This window comes from Periplaneta americana, chromosome 10 (genome assembly GCF_040183065.1).
Source record: "Periplaneta americana isolate PAMFEO1 chromosome 10, P.americana_PAMFEO1_priV1, whole genome shotgun sequence".
Classification (NCBI taxonomy): domain Eukaryota; kingdom Metazoa; phylum Arthropoda; class Insecta; order Blattodea; family Blattidae; genus Periplaneta; species Periplaneta americana.
In genome coordinates this window covers 68,155,675-68,176,958 of record NC_091126.1, presented here as the reverse complement: position 1 = coordinate 68,176,958, position 21,284 = coordinate 68,155,675, and the positions used below count along the sequence as shown (strand labels likewise).

The 21,284-nt window shown below is 46.9% G+C and overlaps 1 protein-coding gene and 1 non-coding gene across 3 annotated transcripts in view; one reads left to right on the top strand and one right to left on the bottom strand.

Moving 5' to 3' along the window:
* Positions 1–21,284, bottom strand: part of cher (filamin protein cher) — a 1,020,924-nt gene that overhangs the window by 435,180 nt on the left and 564,460 nt on the right. The gene's annotated exons all lie outside the window — the stretch shown is intronic.
* On the top strand, positions 20,304–20,422 carry LOC138708258 (5S ribosomal RNA). The gene has a single exon (XR_011334664.1). It is a non-coding gene; the product is annotated as a 5S ribosomal RNA (ribosomal RNA).

Below are 21,284 nucleotides of genomic sequence, written 5' to 3'. Positions count from 1 at the left end.
AATAACATGAACGTAAAGACTTTATGACAAACTTAAAATTAAATGAACACTAATGGCTACGAAAAGTGTAAAAGTTGTTAAATGTGTGATATTGAGTTGATTTCAGTTAATTAAAATGTGAGTAGTAAAAATTACGAATGCTTACCTTTAACATGAGTACAGTGATGATTACCTGTCTAGGGTTAAGTAGTCGCGTGGTGAGTTTAGGAATTCCCAGACCACCTCTAAGATTGTTTAAAATAAAGGTATTGTAATCGTACGTTTCTGTCTTTTGTCAATAGTAACGTTGACCTTTCTTTTTCGAGAAAACAAAATCTGTTGTACAGTTAAAGGTACTGAAATAGTAAGAAATTTTCTGAAATCCCCACGCGTTTGCAAGTGTAAGTCTCTGTTGTAACCTGTTGATTTACGAGAGACTGCGTGTGCTTCCGTACAGTGTTTCTAAAATGTGCAGTAACGAGTCAGAAATCATTGGAATGTAGTGTAGGTGTGTTTGTTATAACCGGGAATCAATCCGCAGTACTTGACCAATCAACTACGGGAAATATCAGAAAAATTGGCAGGAGTTAGCAAGAAAAACAAAGGTAAAATATCACGTGAACGAGCACCGATACCGAGCACTATGTACAATATACCCTAGAGAAAAAGACAAGAAAACAAAAGTCAACCGCTGCAAGTGTTACGAAGTGGTGTGTGAAACATATAATGAAGAATGTCTGCGGGAAGCGCATCTAGTGAGATAAAGGGTGAAATGGAGGATTCTGCTAAAAATAAAGAAAGGAAGAAAAATGTTTACAGTTAATACAAGTATTGTTTTCTCTTGTGGGTTTATGTTTAGTATAATAGATGTGTGTGTGTGTGTGTGTGTGTGTGTTTCATTAAAAATTAGCATATCCTTAATGAATACATCCTAAGTGGTATAAATGAAATTGTATAAACTGCAGGGAATCTTAAAATATGAAAATTGCGATAGTTGTTTTCTTTACAGTCCGACCTTTTTTAATAAACTAGTGTGAGATATGAAGTTTTGCACATTTAAGGGTTGTTAACATGAATGTAAGGAATATATATTATGATATGATATGATATGATTCTCAAATACTCTGTCCTGCTGACCCTTCACATTTCTGTATTCGGGCGAGTGTGTATTCTTCTTCTTCTTCTTCTTCTTCTTCTTCTTATTATTATTATTACTATTACTATAATTATTATTATTATTATTATTATTATTATTATTATTATTATTGTGTGAAGAGTTGTATCGGAAGTGCTTTATAGACTAAATTAATAATTTCTATCTTAACTGAAATATTTACATTATATTTCACACAGTATAGTTACAGGTAGCATAAATTCAGATAATGGTTTTTATATGGGAATCTACTTCTTGTGTTTAGAGGCTACATTTATACAGAGTTAATAATTTCTCCCCTATGTAACATATTTCCATGAAATTTTATACGCATCTATGCAAAAACGAATTATGCTCGTGTAATTAGGGAATTAGGGAAAAATTAGTGTTTCTGATAATTTTTAATGTTTTAATAGAAATTATGCTCCTAAAAGATGACTAGCCTGCCATATTTTTCGCAGTTGGTAACAAAATGCTAGATTCATGGATATACTCCATAATTTAGTTGTTCATTATATGTTCAAGAAGTGTTGAATTTTTCTTGGAGAAATTAAGCTCCTTCATCCAGACTCTGAAAAGTGGCTGCTGTCGAATTCGTAAAGCGCCACCAAGAGATGAATATAACATCTAAGTTTGCAGGATGTAGCAGCTAAATTTTAAGCCGTATAGAGTTTAATATTTGATTAATGTGTGGGTAGAAGAATTGAAAGTTAACTCAGGTTTACTTGTAATGCACAGCCTGTTAAATATGTCGTAAAAAAAAAAAAAAAAAAAAAAAACTAGTTGCACAAATCTCAGTAAACGTGCCAATTAAATGAATGCTAACGTATTATAGATTGCTTTTCGCGTATTAAATGAAAGTACACATCTTGTCCTATGACCTCCATAAGGGAAGGTTTAACAATATAAAACAGCCACTGACCCCACGAACAAAAATCAACTGAAGAGCGTGACTTAAAAAAAAAAAAAAAAAAAAAAAAAAAAAAAAAAAAAAAAAAAAAAAAAAAAACTCATGTTTTGTCCCACCTCTTACTGATATTGATGTTTTGTATGTTGTTGTGCACAATGCCTAGCTTTTGTTTAAGCCTAGATATTACTTAAACTTCGGTTATGATGAAGTTGATTTTCTTACATAGTTTTGCGTTCTGGACAACTGTGCGCCGGCATCTCTCGGAACATCCGAGATCAGGTCCCTATCCCCTCCACCGCAAAGTCAAATAGCGTCTGTCACTTGATTTTGAATATTAAACAAACATACCATCACGGCATTTCCGTTATGGCATCTGGTGTCATCAATAAGCTACAAATAAAGGAAAGAAAGAAAGAAAGAAAGAAAGAAAGAAAGAAAGAAAGAAAGAAAGAAAGAAAGTAGCACAGTCACTGTCCTGAACAAGGTACGCAAGTATTATTTTAATTAATGCGTATCGCCTACCAGCCGCCGAAACTATTCGACAGGAGAGTGAATATCCTACACGGTCCTGTAAAAATGTTCTGAATACACTAAATGACGTGTAATTTTTTTTCTATTATTAGGACAATTGAACGTGTCATTGCTCCTGCGGGTTGCTTTGTTTCACACCACAGAGAATTCAGGTTCTCTACCCCCCGGGATTCTAGAGATAAGAGAGCGATGAGGTTAAAGGAGTAGGCGTTTGTTCGTGTTTTTGTTTTTACTTTAGAAAAATTGCGAAACGTGACGCAATAGCGATAAGTTTTATGAACAAGTTTGCTGAATCGACCAATTGAAGGTAATTTATATTTTGCTAAAGAAGAGAGGAGATTAATGAAATCAGTTATTGTAATAATCGTAGTAGATTGAAGGAATTGTTTGTATTCAAACTCCTTTTGTGAAATAAGCTGCTCGGATGCTTATCAGGGTGACGGTTATAAATGTTATCGTAATACCCACCCGAGGTCACAAAGGTCACAGTCTTCCGCTTGTCCTTTCCTAAGCAGACCACGTCTGTACTATCGAAAATAATGAGTCACAGTTATAGTTTCGTGAAAGTAAAAAATGTTAGATAGGAGACAAGTAGCTACTCTTATACAATCATAATCACATTTTGTATCCAATATAGTATAAACGAGCTACATGTAAGTACTGTGTAAAGTTTCATTAAAACAATATATTATATATGAGACAAGTCACTAATTTTTGTCAAAACGCATCGTCTATAAAGGGGTAGTTTCTCCTCTTATACAGTAGTGACTATAGTGCGAAGTTTCATGGAAATATGTCACATTTTTAGTCCAGCTAGATTTGCTTTCTGGACCACTTTGAGCCTTGGCGCTTGTGATCGGTCGGACGGAGGATCACTCGTCCCGGCGGCGTTAACCCTTAATTTGGTAAATATATATAATGTGCAATATTATAGAACTGTGAAATTTTTTTTTAATTTTCCTAAGAAACTTTGTTATCCATCGTTCTATTAAAAAATTGTTTATTAACCTATAGGATACATTGCGATATTTGTCAAACAGGCTGTGGGAAAATGCTGATACGGTGAGGAATGGAAAGGGAGAAACCATTTATATTATTGAGGTGACCTTGAACTGAGGGTAGTAGGAACGAGACCTGGAGTACGGTACAACCGGCTCTTCCGAGAAATAACTAGTGGCCCTGAAAAGGGCCTTTTTGCGGGCAGGAGTACCTTTGTTAATTCAAGCCCTCTCGCCGCGGATGCGCCTAGCCAGCTGAATATCCTTGGGCATAATGGTCACGCGCTTGGCGTGGATGGCGCAAAGGTTGGTATCCTCGAAGAGACCGACGAGGTATGCCTCGCTTGCCTCCTGCAAGGCCATTACGGCTGAGCTCTGGAAACGGAGGTCGGTTTTGAAATCCTGAGCGATTTCACGCACCAAGCGCTGGAAAGGCAGCTTGCGGATGAGGAGCTCGGTGCTCTTCTGGTAACGACGGATCTCGCGAAGAGCAACTGTACCAGGTCGGTATCGATGGGGTTTCTTCACGCCTCCAGTAGCCGGTGCGCTCTTCCTAGCGGCCTTCGTTGCCAGCTGCTTTCGTGGAGCCTTGCCTCCCGTGGACTTACGCGCAGTTTGCTTCGTACGTGCCATCGCTTACTCCTTCGTCCTCGCAACCCAAGTTGACGCAATACAGTCGCGCCCGCTGCCCCCAAGAGGGGTATTTATGTCTTCGCCCGTTGAGAAGCCACGCCCCTTCCGTAATGTGATTGGTCCGCGGGTTTTAGTATATAAACCAAAAAATGACCCGCCGTCGAGAATGAACTTCTTTCTTGGACGTGAAAGGAGCAAGACGTGTCCTGAGAACTTCTGATTGGCGCACCGGCGAAAGGAGCTACAGCGGACAACCAACCAGATTCCTCAGTTCTACAGCAGCAAGCGAGCGCAGCAGCCAAGCAGCTCTCGGCCAGGGAGGCTCGAGGCGCCGAGCATCGTACTTCTGTCGGCCAGGCGGCGGACACCTACGTAATCGGCACTTCTTAAAGAGCAGCCTATTGGTTCCATTGCCGCACCGGCGCTCAGCGCGAAGAAAGCCGCGCAGCCTACGGAGGGCTGTGCGCACTAACTTCCCTAGGCCAGGCGGATCCCGGTCGGGGATTGGGTCCTCTCTCGAGGAGACCCCTAGCCGTCCTCGGCCCCTAGGCAGGCTTCCTGCTAGGGAGAGACTCTGTGCCTTCGTGCCGGAGTGACTGCCCAAAGGCAGGGCCTTCGGGCTAATTTGCTTTCCGCCCTCCACTCTTCTACTATTGCCCGGCCCTTGTGAGGGCTACGCAAATTTTCGTCCGGCCCTTATCAGGGCCAACGAAATTAGCGAACCAAACCGACGGTCCCCGGCGGGCTCCGCAACGCTTGTTGCGATCGGCTAACCGGGCTAGGCTTCGGCGACCGGTCGGGCGTAACTGCTGGGCTTCCACCCTTAGTGGGAAAGGGGCCTAGCAGGTTCTTGCACTGCGGACAGAGTGCCGCTTAGGTCTCCCCCCCCCCTGACAGGATCGAATCTGTAATTCGAATGGCTCCAGTTAAGAGCAACAAGGCCACGAGCCATCCTACTGCAGGTGGCGTACAGCGGTTGCTAGTTTGCACTAGCCAGACAGGGCCCACCACCTCCTACTTGCGCGTGTCGCGTCCCGCGCAGATTACTCCTCCGCCCAGACGTCGGAACCTGAGATCGGCTGGTCCTGTACGGACGCCGCCTGTCCCGGTCCCCGTTGCGGAGATCCTTGAGCTTCGTCCCCCTACCACCATCCCAGTCCCTTCAGGACTCCCGAGAAAGCCCACCCCTCCCAAGATAGCTCCCAAGGTCACTGAGGTGACACGTGTTGACTTGCCCGGTCCTAGCGGACTGAATAGCCGTGGTGTTACGGTCTTGGCTGATGAAGTGCCGTCGATTCCATCTGGGTCCGGCGCACTTCAGGTCATTAAGGCCAAAAAGAAGAAGAATAAGGGCTCAGCTAAGACTCAGCAGGGCGGCATTCCTTCCGCTAGTGAGCTCACCAAGGAAGAGAGATCGGCTCTCTCTACCTTGGAGCAATTGGAGGCGGCGACTCTTCAAGTCGTGACCGAGGAGGCAGCACCCCCCGCCGAACCTGAGGCCCCACAGGAGACGGCTGCTGCCCCTGAGGTAGATGAGGCAGTTCCCCGTCCCCCTTCCCCGGCTCGTACTCACGTGTCGGAGAGTGAGGACGAGGAAGTTGAAGTTGAGACTGCCCTCACTAGGCGACGTGGTGATATCCCACCTGTTATTATTACGCCAGCCTTCACTGGCTCGCTGGGCCGACTGAACTTAGAGTTCAAGGCACAATACGAACCGTTGGGCTTATGCTCGTACAGGGCGCGCGGCGGGACGGCCGTGAAAACTGTTTGCGAAAGGGATTACGCAAATCTTTGCAGGTTCCTGACCGAACGGGGAGTAGCGTACAACTTGCTGCGCCCCAAGAACGACAAGCCTCTGCGATTCGTTCTAAGAGGAATAGATATTCACACAGATGAGGAGGACATCCAGGGCGACCTGGAATTCCAAAGCATAATCGTCCGGCGAGTGACGAGGATGCACTCATCAAGGACAAAGGCCAAACTCCCAATGGTCATTGTCGATGTGGAGAATTCCCCCGAAACCCGGGATAGAATGAGAGCCTTGCGTCAGTGCTGCCTGATGAGGGTAACAGTTGAGGACTACGTCCCCAGCAAGCGCCCGCCTCAGTGCAGCAACTGCCAGTGGTACTACCACACGCAGGCTAGCTGCAAAGCGCAGCCTATGTGTCGAGCTTGTGCACGCCCCCATAAGACTAAAGATTGTCGCAAGCCGCACGATGTCCCCGCTACATGCGCACTCTGTACTGGCGCTCACACCGCCAATTATGGAGGGTGTCCCGTGGCACTACAGGTTAGAGATGCCACGGAAGGAACGAGCAGGGCTGCCCGACGGAGGAGGGCAGAGCTCGAGGAACAGCGGACGCTCCAATACGAGTGGCTCCGGCAGCAGCGTGTGGAGCGAGCTGCGAGGCAGCAGCAGCTGTTCCGAGAACAGCAGCCGCAGCCACAGGCTCGCGCCCCTGTGCAGGGGCCCCGTGCGGAGCGACGCACGGAACTCGGGCCGGTCCGCCAACAGCAGCAGCAAACGCAGCAGCAGCAGGCGACCATCCCTTCGCTTTTGGAAGTGCCCGTAGCCGCGCCTCTGTGGTCCACCGTGGCAGCGACAGCCCCCCAAACTGCTGCCAATAATGTAGGACCCCTTTCTCAGCGCCCTAAGCGCAACAGGGGCAGCAGAAAAGCCACCAAGGCTACCACGGTAGAGTCCATCTCCGCCCCTGTCCCACCGGCCCAGCAGGAAGCTATTGCAAGCACCTCGAAAGGCCCGACCGGTCAAGGCGCGACCTTGGACCAAGTTCAGCACTTTGCCGAGGCGTTGCAATTAGCAAACCCTAACCTCCCGCTCGCCCCAATCCTAGAAGGATTAACCAAAGTGATAGTTCTCCTTATGGAGAATCCTATGTCTGCCCTCCCGGAGATATTTAAGCTCCTAACCTCCCTCGTTTCTCTCAATGGCCAGACGAAGTGACGGAGTTGCTAGGATGTGTATATGGAACGCCAGGGGCCTTAGACATGATAGACATGAGTTCAGGGCTTTCCTAGACGCTAATAATATAGACGTAGCATTTATAACAGAAACGTTCCTGACACCCCAAGTAAATTTAAGATGCGCGGGGTTTAAAGTCTATAGACAAGATAGAGCAGGTAGAAGAGGCGGAGGTGTAGCGGTGTTCGTTCGTTCTACGATCGCGCACTGTGAGTATCTCCTTCCCCAGCTAGCGGCATTAGAGGCAGTGGCTATTAGAGCCTACATAGGCAGACTCCCCTTTCTGCTTATGGCTGCCTACAGTCCTCCGGGCATACTAGATGAACGCGATTTAGATATAGTGACAAGTCTATCCGATAGATTCGTAGTCGCCGGCGACCTCAATGCGAAGCACGCTAGCTGGAACTGTCAACGCCCCAATCGGCAGGGCGATAGGCTTTTTCTTAATTCTACAGGAAACGGATACGTCGTGATGGCCCCTAGGGAACCCACACACGTACCGGATGCTGCAAATCAACTGCCTGACATATTAGACATCGCTCTGGTGAAAGGTCTCACAACTAGAGCGAGACTAACAACCCTGGATGATCTTCCGTCCGACCACCTACCGGTGATAATGGAGATCATGCACCCAGTCGAACTCTCCCCAACCGCTGAGAAATTCAACTACAAGGCGGCAGACTGGGTGTTCTTTCAAGACCAGGTAGCCGCTACGCTTCCACCACTCCCCCCTGAAGTCACTCCGGCAGGGATAGATAGGTCAGTTAGCGACCTGACGGAGTGCATAAAGAAGGCAATGGTTGCTGCTATACCGAAACGGTCTTCACAACCGGGACGGATGCAGCTCCCAGCCTATATTAGAGATCTAAAGATCGCCCGCAATAGAGCAAGAACATTGTGGAAGCGTACTAGGTTAGATCAACATAGAATAGAAATGAACCGCTTGCGCAGGCGGATCAGTGAGGCGGTCCACGAGACGGTCGTGGATGCTTGGAAATCCAAGGTTGAGACGATGGACAGCAGAAACATGTCAGAAGTCTGGCGTGTATCTCGAGCTCTGTCCAATCCGTCTCAATCTATTCACCCATTAGTAGTCGGTCCAGATGTCACGGCCTTTACTCCTGAGGAGAAGGCTACCGCACTGGCAGACGTTCTAGAGACCACTTTTCAACCCGTGGAACAAAATTTAAACTTGCCCCATATCAGAGCTGTTGAGGAATCGGTTCGAGACCTCCTTAGCAGGGAGCCGGAAAATGGGATACGACCTACGAACACCCACGAGGTCGCCCATTTCATTCGTCGCCTCGGCCCTCATAAGGCCGCAGGAGCCGACGGTATCCAAGGAATTATATTGCAGCATCTCCCAAGGTCAGCTATGAAGCGCATAGCAGAGATAATTAATAACATCTTGGCTTCCGGTCACTATCCCATTCCCTGGAAAGAAGCTCACGTAGTTCTCTTTCCAAAGCCCGGAAAGGATAAGACGAATCCAAGCAACTATAGGCCTATTAGTCTCCTCAGTTGTCTCAGCAAACTGGCGGAGCGGGTCATACATAGACGCCTCACTGAAGTAGTATTGCCCCAAATCAGGAACGAGCAATTCGGTTTTCACCCTGGTCGTTCCACTACACTCCAGGCACTCCGCATGACGGAGGACATTACCTGGGCTATGAGCACGAAGCGTGTAGTAGCTGCAGCTTACCTGGACATCGAGCGAGCATTCGACAAGGTTTGGCATGAGGGACTCCTCGTTAAGTTACTGGGCATGGGAGTCCCAGATGGAATGATACGCCTCATTTCTAACTACCTCCGAGGCCGTACATTCAAAACCCGTGTAGGCACTAGTTTCTCCACCCCCCGTGAAATTCACGCAGGAGTCCCACAGGGTTCCATTATCGGGCCCATACTTTTCAATATATTCATTAATGACCTCCCGTTTCGCTATATCCACGGCAGAAGTAGTCATCTGTATATCTATGCAGACGACACTGCCCTCTTGGCGATGGGCAAAACCTATAGATTAGCGTCCCGTAGATTACAGTCGATCTTAGATCACCTCCAGCCGTGGTTCCACGACTGGAGAATCAAGGTCAATGTAGAGAAATGTCAGGCCATACTCTTTTCACTAAGAGCGAGGCTCGAAGACATACCACCACCACCCACACTTTTCGGACGAGAAATGCCGTGGATGAACCAAATTAAATATTTAGGGATCATTATGGACTCTCATCTCAACTTCCGAGATCACATCCAATCCCTTCTTCGTAAGGCCAACGGGCTGATAGTTAGACACTATCCCATTCTGGCGGCCTTAACTCCTGACAACCTGAGGGTAGGACTTACCATGTATAAGGCCCTCATTCGCTCTGTCATTACCTATGCCGCACCCGCATGGGGGTTTGCGGCAGTGTCCCATCTCCGTAAACTCCAAGTTGTCCAAAACCAGGTGATTCGACTCATTACCCATCTCCCCCGAGTCGCCTCGAGAAGAAAGTTCCATGATGAACTAGAGTTGCCAACCATAGACGAGTTCATTGCTCGACTGGCTAGGAACCTGTATGCGGAAGCTCGTGCTAACCCCAACCCGCTCATATCTGGCCTCGGCCAGTATGATCCTAGGTTACGGCGTAGACACCAGACAGGTCCATTAGCTATACTATTGAGACAGGAGGACAGGGAGGCTGGCGCTACTCCCAGGTTTTGGTAGCTACGACTCAACTCCATGAGACTCCTTGGATAGTGCAACCGCTGTAAAATGACCTTGTCTTAACTGGGCTAAACAAAATCCCTCCATAACCTTATCTACTTTTGTTGATCGATGGAAATCTAATAGAGCCAATTGGCTAGTATATATCCATCGATTCATAGAGTCATTCAACCTAAGAGCCAACTGGCTAGTCTCTGATATTGAGACAACTCATCCTGCCTAAGGTTTTTCCGTGGTTTTCCTAAGGCGCTAAGACAAATGTCGGGATGAGCCCTAAAAGAAATGGGCCACGGACCTGCTCTCATATCCCCATGAATCCCCCTAATTAACAATCACATCTCTCCCCCCTCTTCGCAATTGAGCCATCATATAGCCAAATGGCTGGTCTCGAAATTGAGACAAATCAACAAGGCTCATGACCTCCAACATAATAGCCAAATTGGCTAGTCTCTTATATGAGACAACTCATCCTGCCTAAGGTATTCCGTGGTTTTCCTCAGGCGTAAGACAAATGTCGGGATGAGCCCTATAAGAAATGGGCCACGGACCTATATGCCCTTCCCCATATATATTCCACCTTTCTTATAAATTATGTATGCCCTATTTCAGATAATATTAATAGTATATTAAACATACGAGGTCACTCAATAAGTCGCAAATTGAAAGGACAGGGACCTCTCAAATTGCAGTTTAGATTTCACGGCGCTTCTTCCGACGGCCTTCACCTGGTTTGTCATCGAACAACAGATGACGGCGTCTTGCCATCCAAACGGCACACACCAGCCAACTCCTCCTCGCCCCGTTCCGTGATCAATTGATCAGTCTCAGCCCCCCTCGCGTATGTGGTACCTAAGAGGTTACGTCCAATTTCGGCTTCCCCTTCAAAATTTTCTAGAGCTCCTTCAGGGGAGCAGCGTAACCCGGAGTGAGACTAGTGGCCAACAGGCTTGGAGCTCACATATTTAGTTTTGTACAGCCCCCAACCCCTTGCAAGGACGCGTTTTGCGTACCTTTTAAATTTTCCTCCCAATTCTCCTTCGATTTTTCGATTTTTTTTTTTTCGCCGTCGAGATCATCATCACATCATTCTGCCGACGGACGAGGTACAGAGACGTACAACAGAGGCTCCACTGCATCTCCGAGAACTTCGCGTCACAGCATCGCAGTTTGGCCTTGAGATGAGCACCAGCAGCGGCGGGCGCGGACCGCCGCGACAACCACCTGACGCAGCAGTCGTCACGGACGATCACGGCGGGCAACTTTTCATCGTTCCGACAACTACGAAGAAGGGAAAGAAGAAAAAGAAGACTCACACTACCACGACTGGGACTACACTCGACCAACCTACAACTGACTCCCATGAGACCACTACGCTACAGACTAAATTGACAACACTAGACCCGTGGACCGAACTAAAAAACTGGCCGTCTGAAAGAGCGAACCGATCAGTAATGGTCGAAGACGCTGACCCAGACTTACTAGCGACGCTCCAACCTCCTCATCGAGCCGACACATTGACACTTGGACCAAGAACGAGAGTGTTCACATTCTCGACACGACTCAAACTACAGAAAGCTACGAGACCCGACCCAAAGCAATTCGGGAAGAAAGCCCGCTACATTGCGCCACCGACCGCAACTCTACAAGGACCTTGGACGCTACCGACTGATCCTCCTGCACCATCCCGATCCGTGAAACCCGACCGGCCCTCAGAAGGTCCTTCCTCTGAACCCACCAGACCCGAAACCCCTCCACTGCAACACATTCAGGACTCGTACTTTTACACCACGAGTGAATCTGCCTCTTCTGAAGGTTCAAATGAATCCGAAGGAGAGGTAGACCAAGACTGGCAGAACGCCAAGTCACGGCGCAAGAAGAAGACTCGACCAACCGCGAGCGCCGTTTCGACCACGGCAGCCGAGAAGGTCACGCCCAGTCCACAACCTGCTCCCCAGAATTCCCTTGCACCCACACCACCACCAGACCGAGACACCACAGCCGCAAGTGAACGACTCAAGAGCAGAACGACTGTGAAAATCACTAGACACACGACTGACAACAATAACCCACTGTTCATCCAGAAGCTTATAAGACAGAACAACTTAAACATGGAAACTCCGAGACAATACTGGGCCTACTCTACAGGAACGACGACACTTACCTTCCCGACGATTGACGAGGCGGAACGATTTGTTAAAGCCATACCGGCCAGAACTTTTGGACCGTCCGCACAACTTTTCATCGTCCATACACCATCTCACCAAGGACAAAGACTTCCACGAAACCGAGAGATCAGTGTCGTCATGAAGAATGTCGGCACCCAGATCCCGGAGGACGAATTGTTGCAGATTCTACGGGAAAAGTTCCCTGGAATCAAGCGCATCTCTAGAATAACCTCCGCCCAGACTAACCAGCCGACGCAGATGGTTCGACTTATAGTACAAGACGTGACCACAGCCGACCAACTTCTATGTGGAATCAACATAGCCGGACGTAATTACAAAGTCGAGCCAGCCCACGAGACAGTATTCCACAGACCGTGTCAGAACTGCGCCCAGTATGGACATGACAAAACCGACTGCCGAAACGACAAGACGTGTTTCACTTGCGGAAAAAATCCCGTCCACTGCAAACACCCACCAGACAACCAAGTCAAGTTCTGCGCCAGCTGCAAGAGCGATACCCACTATACGGGCCAAGCACGCTGTCCAAACTACCCCCGACATAACCCAACCCAACAAACTCCAACCCACATCCCGGTTCAAACACCCCAACAGATCCCTCCACCAATTCCTAAACCCTCACAATCCAGTCCAATCCAACTTCCCGAACCAAGACCTGGAATATCGTACGCCAGTGCGGTAAACCCGACAACGACCGACACGACAGAACCAACAACGGAACCGACACAGACTAACACCGAACAAATCGTAGCAGCAGCTCTAAATTCTGCAATGCAGAAAATAGAAAGCTACATCGACCAACAGATCAACAGACTGCGAGATGAAATTGTGATGTTCACAATTTCACTCCTCACGACAGACGCCCAACCCAAGACAAGACGAACGACTTTAGCAACAGCTAACCAGACAGCAAGACGGCTCTTACGCAGACAAGTTGCTCACCACTTTGTGGGTAACAAACTACAACTATCACTAGCACCACTGAAACGTGACACGACCAACCACAGACAAGCAACCAACAGCGGCCCTTCATAGGGCCGCGCGACAAAAGTAAACCACAACCAACACAGACAACAGCTTCATCCAGCCACATAAATCTGCAAGATAACAGCATCCAAGGCCAACGCAGCAGCCTGGTGTGAGCGGAGAAGACGCTGACCCGTAGAGAGTCCAACGAGCGAAGCCTAGCCGGGACCACGCCTCAACTGTCGCTACAGACAAAACATCGTAACCTGAAGAGGGCATATGTAAGACCCTAAAACAGGTTGCCCTTTGGGCAAACAACTTTGAGCTTGAGCTTGAGCCGTCGAGATCACTTTTAACCTTCGTCACACGAGCAACATGACTGGACGCGGCAAGGGAGGCAAGGGTCTTGGCAAAGGTGGAGCGAAGCGCCACAGGAAGGTTCTCCGAGATAATATTCAGGGCATCACGAAGCCGGCCATTCGTCGTCTCGCCCGACGTGGAGGCGTAAAGCGTATCTCCGGCCTCATCTACGAGGAGACGAGAGGTGTTCTCAAGGTCTTTCTGGAGAACGTAATCCGTGACGCTGTAACATACACCGAGCACGCGAAGCGGAAGACAGTCACGGCCATGGACGTGGTATACGCCTTGAAGAGGCAGGGGAGGACTCTCTACGGGTTCGGCGGTTAGACTGCCTACACACGTCTGCTGCCGAATCCGTCGGCAAAACGGCCCTTTTCAGGGCCATAAAATCCGTCTAAAAAGGGCAGTAGTTGTCGAGATTAATTTAATTCACCTTTACTGTGTGACCACTAGCTCAACAGGCCAGTGCGGAAAACAGAACTTATTTCGTAGGGGCACTTCAGTATCAGCAAAAGACGTTGTAAGAAATGCCTCTCCGTTTTTCAAATGGGTCTGACCCCAACGCTTGGTATATCAAGTGGAAAGACCGGATTCCTCTGTGAAGCCTTGCTCCTCGGATTATGTTACCTGTTACTGTAAACTTCTGTAAGTCAATAATCACTGTCCGAAGAATTGGTGGGTAATATGACAACGCAGGTAGGCAATGCTCACCAGACCGTAACAAGGAACCGAGGGGATTGACACATACTGAACATCACATCACCACGTTTTTGCAATGCCAACTTTTAGGTCATAGGAATCCAGTGTGGTAAACACTGGGGAGAAGAGGTACACATCGCATGTCAGAACACAGGACTTCGTCCTGTCAGACAACTTCCACGTATAGCTTGCGTCATTTCGGTTCGAACGAAACGACAGAGAGAGGGGAAATTCGAACGCAAATTGTCAAAGCCTTCGATTCCTACGAGAAGGTCATGTCATCATCTCAGTATTGGGGTTCCTGCGCGTGCGGCCAATATGTGCACCAACAAACAAACGCATTAGGAACTCTATTATAACGCCGTAAGTTGTTCACCAGTTATCGATTTCTTATTCAAAATTAGTTTCATTCGTAGTATGTAGTAAAGTAAACTAGTATATTCAAACGTATATGTCTAAAACCACGATGGGCACCAAAGAAGGGGACTTGTGATTATTTTCACGATAATCTCCATTACTCTAATATGATAGAAATATATTACATAAATTTCGAAGCCAACTATGTACCTTGGCATCATCATCTAATTTAATTCGTATTGTGTTAAATTATATAATAATAATGAAACCTTTCTATATGCATCAGTATAATGTGTTATCACACAATAGCCTAGTAAATGTACAACGGTTTCAAGTACTTCAGTGCGAACCTGGGACAACGACATCGTTCAGAGCACAAAATTACAGAATGATGATATTAAATCAGCCCACCGGTATAGAGAGAGAGAGAAAGTTGACACGCGTAATGAAATTACATTACGAAGCCGTGAGAGAGGATTAACAATACTGGCTATTTCTGACTTTTGTGAGGTTAGTGGGGCCCTTAAAAGGGCCGTTTTACGGAGAAGGGGCTTAAGCCTTCTTCTCGGTTTTCTTCGGGAGGAGAACCGCCTGGATGTTGGGCAACACACCACCCTGGGCGATGGTGACGCCGGACAGGAGTTTGTTCAGCTCCTCGTCGTTGCGAATGGCGAGCTGTAAGTGACGAGGAATGATCCTAGTCTTCTTGTTGTCACGAGCTGCGTTGCCAGCCAACTCGAGAACTTCGGCCGCCAGGTACTCCATCACCGCGGCCAGGTAGACTGGCGCACCGGCACCAACTCGCTCTGCGTAATTGCCCTTACGCAAAAGACGGTGGATACGGCCTACCGGGAACTGCAACCCAGCACGGCTGGATCGAGACTTTGACTTTCCCTTCACCTTGCCTCCCTTTCCACGACCCGACATGATGCTACTCCTACTTGCAGCTGTTTAACTACAAGAACGACGCCTCGCCCAAAATGATGCAGGGCCCGACGGTAACCTTCACTTTTACGCCAACGTCAATAATCGACAGCGGACCAATCGTAAAGTCACAAACGTTTGCGCTGTTTCTATTGGCTCGCACTGGGAAGGCAGTACGGCATTGTCCCTGCGACTTAAATATTTTTCTCCCTCCGGGCTCATCATAAGAGAGGGTACACCAAACATCACTACCAGCTCACCAGTGAAAACCTTAGCCATCCCAGAACCTCATCCCACTCCCACCCCAGAAGCACGCAAAGCCACGACATCCAAGAAAACAGACGACAGTATACCGGTCGACCTAGAGACAGTCAAGACAATAACCAAAAACCTAGAAAAATACATAGACGACAAGATCTCAGCCCTAGAAGACAAACTCATGACTTTCATAGTAGCACTCCTGGCGTCTGATGAAACTCCTGTCAAGAGGAAGGCTACACTCAAAACGGCTAATACTACAGCCAAAAAGATCCTCAAAAAACGTGTACTGCACAACTTCATCGATAAAAAACTGAGAGTGACCATAGAACCCATGAACTTCCCTCCCCAACATAAGACCCGCACGAATGATAACGCTTGTCGAGCTAATGACCGAAGCAACACCGATGTACGCCCGAGCTCCTCCACCACCACGTAATGGGCCACCACGCACGACAGAGACATGACCTGACTATTATACACAGCAACATACGTAACCTTTACGGTAATCGCACCGAACTGGAGCACTTAATTTTGGAACGCGACCCGGACATAGTTAGCCTAAATGAAACCCATCTAGGTGTGAATGATAAATTTACAATGCGTGGATATCGTTTTATCCGTAAAGACAGAAATCGCCGAGGAGGGGGAGTTGCTTTACTCTGTCGCGACACACTTCCTATAACTGACGTCACGAACCCTCCACAATTCAACAACTTTGAACATGTCACTATCAAACTCGCCATACACAATTACCCCATATTCATCACCACACTCTACGTCCCACCAAACGCGCCATTCCCCACGCCACTCATCAACCATCTCAACACAAATCATAAATCCATAATACTCAGCGACCTGAATGCATCCAACATTGCACTTGGAGACAGAAGGACAAACGCAGCAGGGCGACAACTAGAACTTATTCTTCACCGCACCGACTTCAAACTAATACCTACAGCCCCAACTAGATATCCACAAACAGTCAACGATATCCACGCCACAACCCCAGACAGAATACTGACAACACCACCAATATTTAATAGAGTGCTCCAGGCCGAAATTCTTCCCCCACTGAACAGCGACCATTGCCCAATCGAACTAAAAATCACCACCCCCATTTGGAGCCCAACAGCCCCAATTACCCCTAGAAAAAGTTATAAATATCATCAATCGGATTGGGATACATTTACAGAATACTTTGACTTGAACCTCCCCCCTCCCTCAGAAATCAAATCGTTAGAAGACCTTGAAAATGCGGACGAAATACTGCTAAAAGTTACGTGTGACGCTAGAGACAAAGCGGTGCCGCGCACGAGAAATGACGGAACAATAAGAAGACGATTACCCCCGTATATCATCGACATTATCAAGACCAAGCGGCGAGCACACAGACTGTATATGAGAGACCACAGTGATGATAACAGAAGACTCTACCGAAAACTCCAACAGGACGTTCGGAATGCAATACAACACTACGAACAGACAAAATGGAGAAACATTATCAACCAGCTAAACTCTAATCACAAAGACAACCCTGGTAGGTTTTGGAAACTGATAAACAAGTTAAAGGGCAACACCTTCCCACAATATCCTCTCATAAACCAACATGAAGTCATATTCAACACAGAAGACAAACTGGAACACTTCCACCGCATCCTATCCCGAATACACACCGTCCCACACCATCCAGATTACAATGAACCACACTACAATGCAATCACCGCACAAATCGAGAACAACCCAGACATATTTAATCCCTTGCGCATACCTTACGAACCACAACCATTGGATCACCCCATCATAGCGCCCATAACGACACAAGAAATAGAACATGCCATTCACAAAACACGAAACACCGCAGCCGGCCCCGACAGCATTCACAATATACTCTTCAAAAATTATCCTCCCACAGCCTTAAACTACCTCGCTAACTTGTTTACAGCAAGTCTGTATATTGGCGCACTACCAGCCCGATGGAAGCTCGCACATATACTTATGTTTCCAAAACCTAACAAAGACGCCACTGACGCAAACAACTATCGACCAATCAGCCTGACCCAGACCATCTGCAAACTAATGGAAAGAATCATAAACAATAGACTACACCATTTCATTGAGGACAATGACATCATCCCAGACACACAAGCCGGATTCAGAAAAGGCATAGAAATCCCAGACCAAATCCTCAAAATCTTGACACCAATTGAATCCGGCTTTGAGAGACACATGACATCAACAGTGGTGACAATCGACACAACCAGAGCATTTGACTCCATTTGGCATGACGGACTACGATATAAGCTACACAACATCGGCCTTCCCCCACCCCTAACCCGCTGGCTATCAGATTTTATTCGTAACAGAACCGCCCACATAAAAATTAACAGCTCCCTATCCCAACCATTCCAAATTGAAGGCGGAGTCCCACAGGGCACAGTACTCTCCCCAATCCTTTTCAATATATATGTTTCTGACATCCCCATCCCACCCCGCGAAGGCGTACATATCGGACAATTTGCTGACGACATTATTATCACAGCCACAGCCCACGACATCAGATACACAAACAGCCATGTCAACGAAACACTACGGAACCTAAACGTCTGGCTAGACATGTGGCGCATGAGAATCAATCCTGCAAAGTCACAAACAATGATTCTAAAAAAGAGACGCTACCCCAAAAAACTCATGAGAGATCGTTATGCCATCCGCTGCAAAAACTCCATAATCCCATACACCAACCACATCACATACCTCGGCATCACCATATCAAACAAACTGAAACTACACCGTCACGTCATCAACATCAAATCACGCATCACAAACGCCATCAAACTCCTCTACAACGTCGCAGGCAACCAAGCAAAGCCAGGGTGCCGGCCACATACAACAGCTCTAATTTACAAATCAATTATCCGACCGTCACTTTTACACGCGTCCCAGCTGTTCTCCAGAGTATCTAACTCTCAACTTTCTCAATTAGAATCACTGGAACGTAGACTTCTACGCAAAACATTTCAACTGCCACGAAACACACAAAATAGAACAGTATACACCATCTCTAACATCAAACCCATCACCCTATATATACAACACAAAAACATAAAATACACACATAAAGCTATTAATAAAAATTTCACCTCTGTACTCTTCCAAACAATACCACCCGGTCAGCCCCACCTCACAGTCTCCCGTCTGATGAATGACCACCAAGAATACTTAGCAAGGCAGCACTAGACAACCACACACCAAACAACCTCTCCCCCGTGCTTTCTTCTTCAAGCAAAACTATCTATAACACAACAAAATCTAAGACCTGAAAAGGGTTATACAAAATCCCTAAAGCAGGTCCACGGCACAGATGTTCTGTGTCCAAATGTCGTCGTCGTCGTCGGGCTCATCATCAGACGAGCACCATGCCCCCCAAAGCTTCCGGAAAGGCTGCCAAGAAGGCCGGCAAGGCCCAGAAGAATATTTCGAAGGGCGATAAGAAGAAGAAGCGCAAGAGGAAGGAGAGCTACGCCATTTACATCTACAAGGTTCTGAAACAAGTTCACCCAGACACGGGAATCAGTTCAAAGGCTATGAGCATCATGAACAGCTTCGTTAACGACATCTTCGAGCGCATCGCCGCGGAAGCTTCGCGGCTCGCGCATTACAACAAGCGGTCGACCATCACCAGTCGGGAGATCCAGACAGCCGTCCGTCTCCTGCTACCCGGTGAGCTGGCCAAGCACGCCGTCAGTGAAGGGACCAAGGCCGTCACAAAATACACTAGTTCCAAGTAAGCGGGAGTGCTTGCTAGGGAATCAGCAACCGGCCCTTTTAAGGGCCACAAGTTATTCATAACAGAGTAGATGAATGAAGAACAACAGCGTTTCCCACCGAGTGAAAATTTAAATAATCACCCCGATAACACTTCTAGGATAGATAATACATTATAGGCAGTCCATGGGAGACTTGGATCCACGAGGCAAATTCGTTTCCTTAATAGTTTCGTACGACTTATATGAGAGCGCGGTGTCATTCCTACTCACTTGGCAGCATTAATTGTTGAGGGAAAACAACTTAGAAGGTAACTTGTCGACCGCGGTCATAATCCTTCCGCAGGCCACTACTGAGAATCTGTGGACATACGGGTAATCTATCTTTATTGAAACTCGGGTTCATAACATACGACTGATACTTTATATATCTGTCACGTAATCCATCAAGAGACAAATGTCCCCCCCCCCCCTAGTCAGTAGCGAGCTTCAGTCCATTCGTAGTAGCCGCCGGTGCAAGAAGTGAATTGAAGTTTGTGTGAAGTTCCGTAGTATGGCATGAAAATGATGTCGAAAATCCGACTACAGTTCCACAACCATGTGGTTGAAAGGAGGCTCCGCTGTTGAACAACAATCCACCTGTGGCTTAACTTAGAATGCCGACTAGCTGTTTTATTAATCCCGTGTCAATCCAGCAGTGTGTGACGTTGAAACGTAACCAAACTGCCGTTGATAGATAGATTTATCATCTATCCCAATGACATCCAACGAGCTTGGTAATTTAGGTACAGAGTCTAAGCAGGCAGTTTACGTGTGTGTGTGAGCGAGTGCAGGTTTTATCGAGTGCACCCCAATCCCATCGTCCTCAAGTGCCTACAGATTACGCAGTTTCATCGGCAACGGCCATACCATGTTGAAAATACCGGTTCTCGTCCGATCACCGAAGTCAAGCAACATTGGGCGTGGTCAGTACTTGGATGGGTGACCGCTTGGGAACACCACGTGCCGTTGGCGATTTTTTTTTTTACGTCACTATTTCCAGCGTGTTCTAATAAGACTTATGGGATATTATGTTCCCTTCCCTATTCCAGCTATAGCTTGGATGATGACGCCGCTGCATAATTGTAGAGTAATTGATAATTCTTAAGTACTTGCAGCTCCGTATTGAAACTTATGACTGGTAGCATATTCATATGAGACGGTTCACTTCTCTGCGTTTTCTCGAAGAAGGGAATATGTATTCAGGGGATTGTGAACGTACCTCGCGCTCTCCCTAGAAGTTAGAGACATTTTAGGTAAAGAATGTAATATACTGTACATATATGGCTAATTAAAATCCCATTAGTTACTACATTTCAGTGGGTAGTACAAATTCCATAATGAAAATATCTCTGTCCTAGTAGTTGTATCCTTTAAAGAAGCTCGTTGTTTTCCCATGATGAAGGGCAGAACTTGGTCGGTAGAAATTTAAACAGACTGCATTATCAGACCAGGCGTTATTTCAATATCAGCGTTTAGTTTAGGAAATATAGCAATAGCGGAGTTGGGAGAAGTAGTTATAGCATGTACAGTAAGTATAAACAGTTCGCTGTACTGTACAGTGAATATAAATATTTGAATGTACGATGGCAAAACATCAGACATACAGTACGTAGCTCACATATCTTTAAAAATAAATAAATAAATAAATAAATAAAAATAAAGAAGACATTCTGAGGAGTGAGTGGAAAGTGCATATTATAATGAATATTTTTAACTCTCAGTTGACATTGAGAGAGAAAGCCATGCATCGGGGAACCGGTGACTGTTTTTGCGTTACCTTCTGCTATTGGCGTTGTTGGTTAGTAACGAATGAAAGGGGTAGGACGCGGAATCA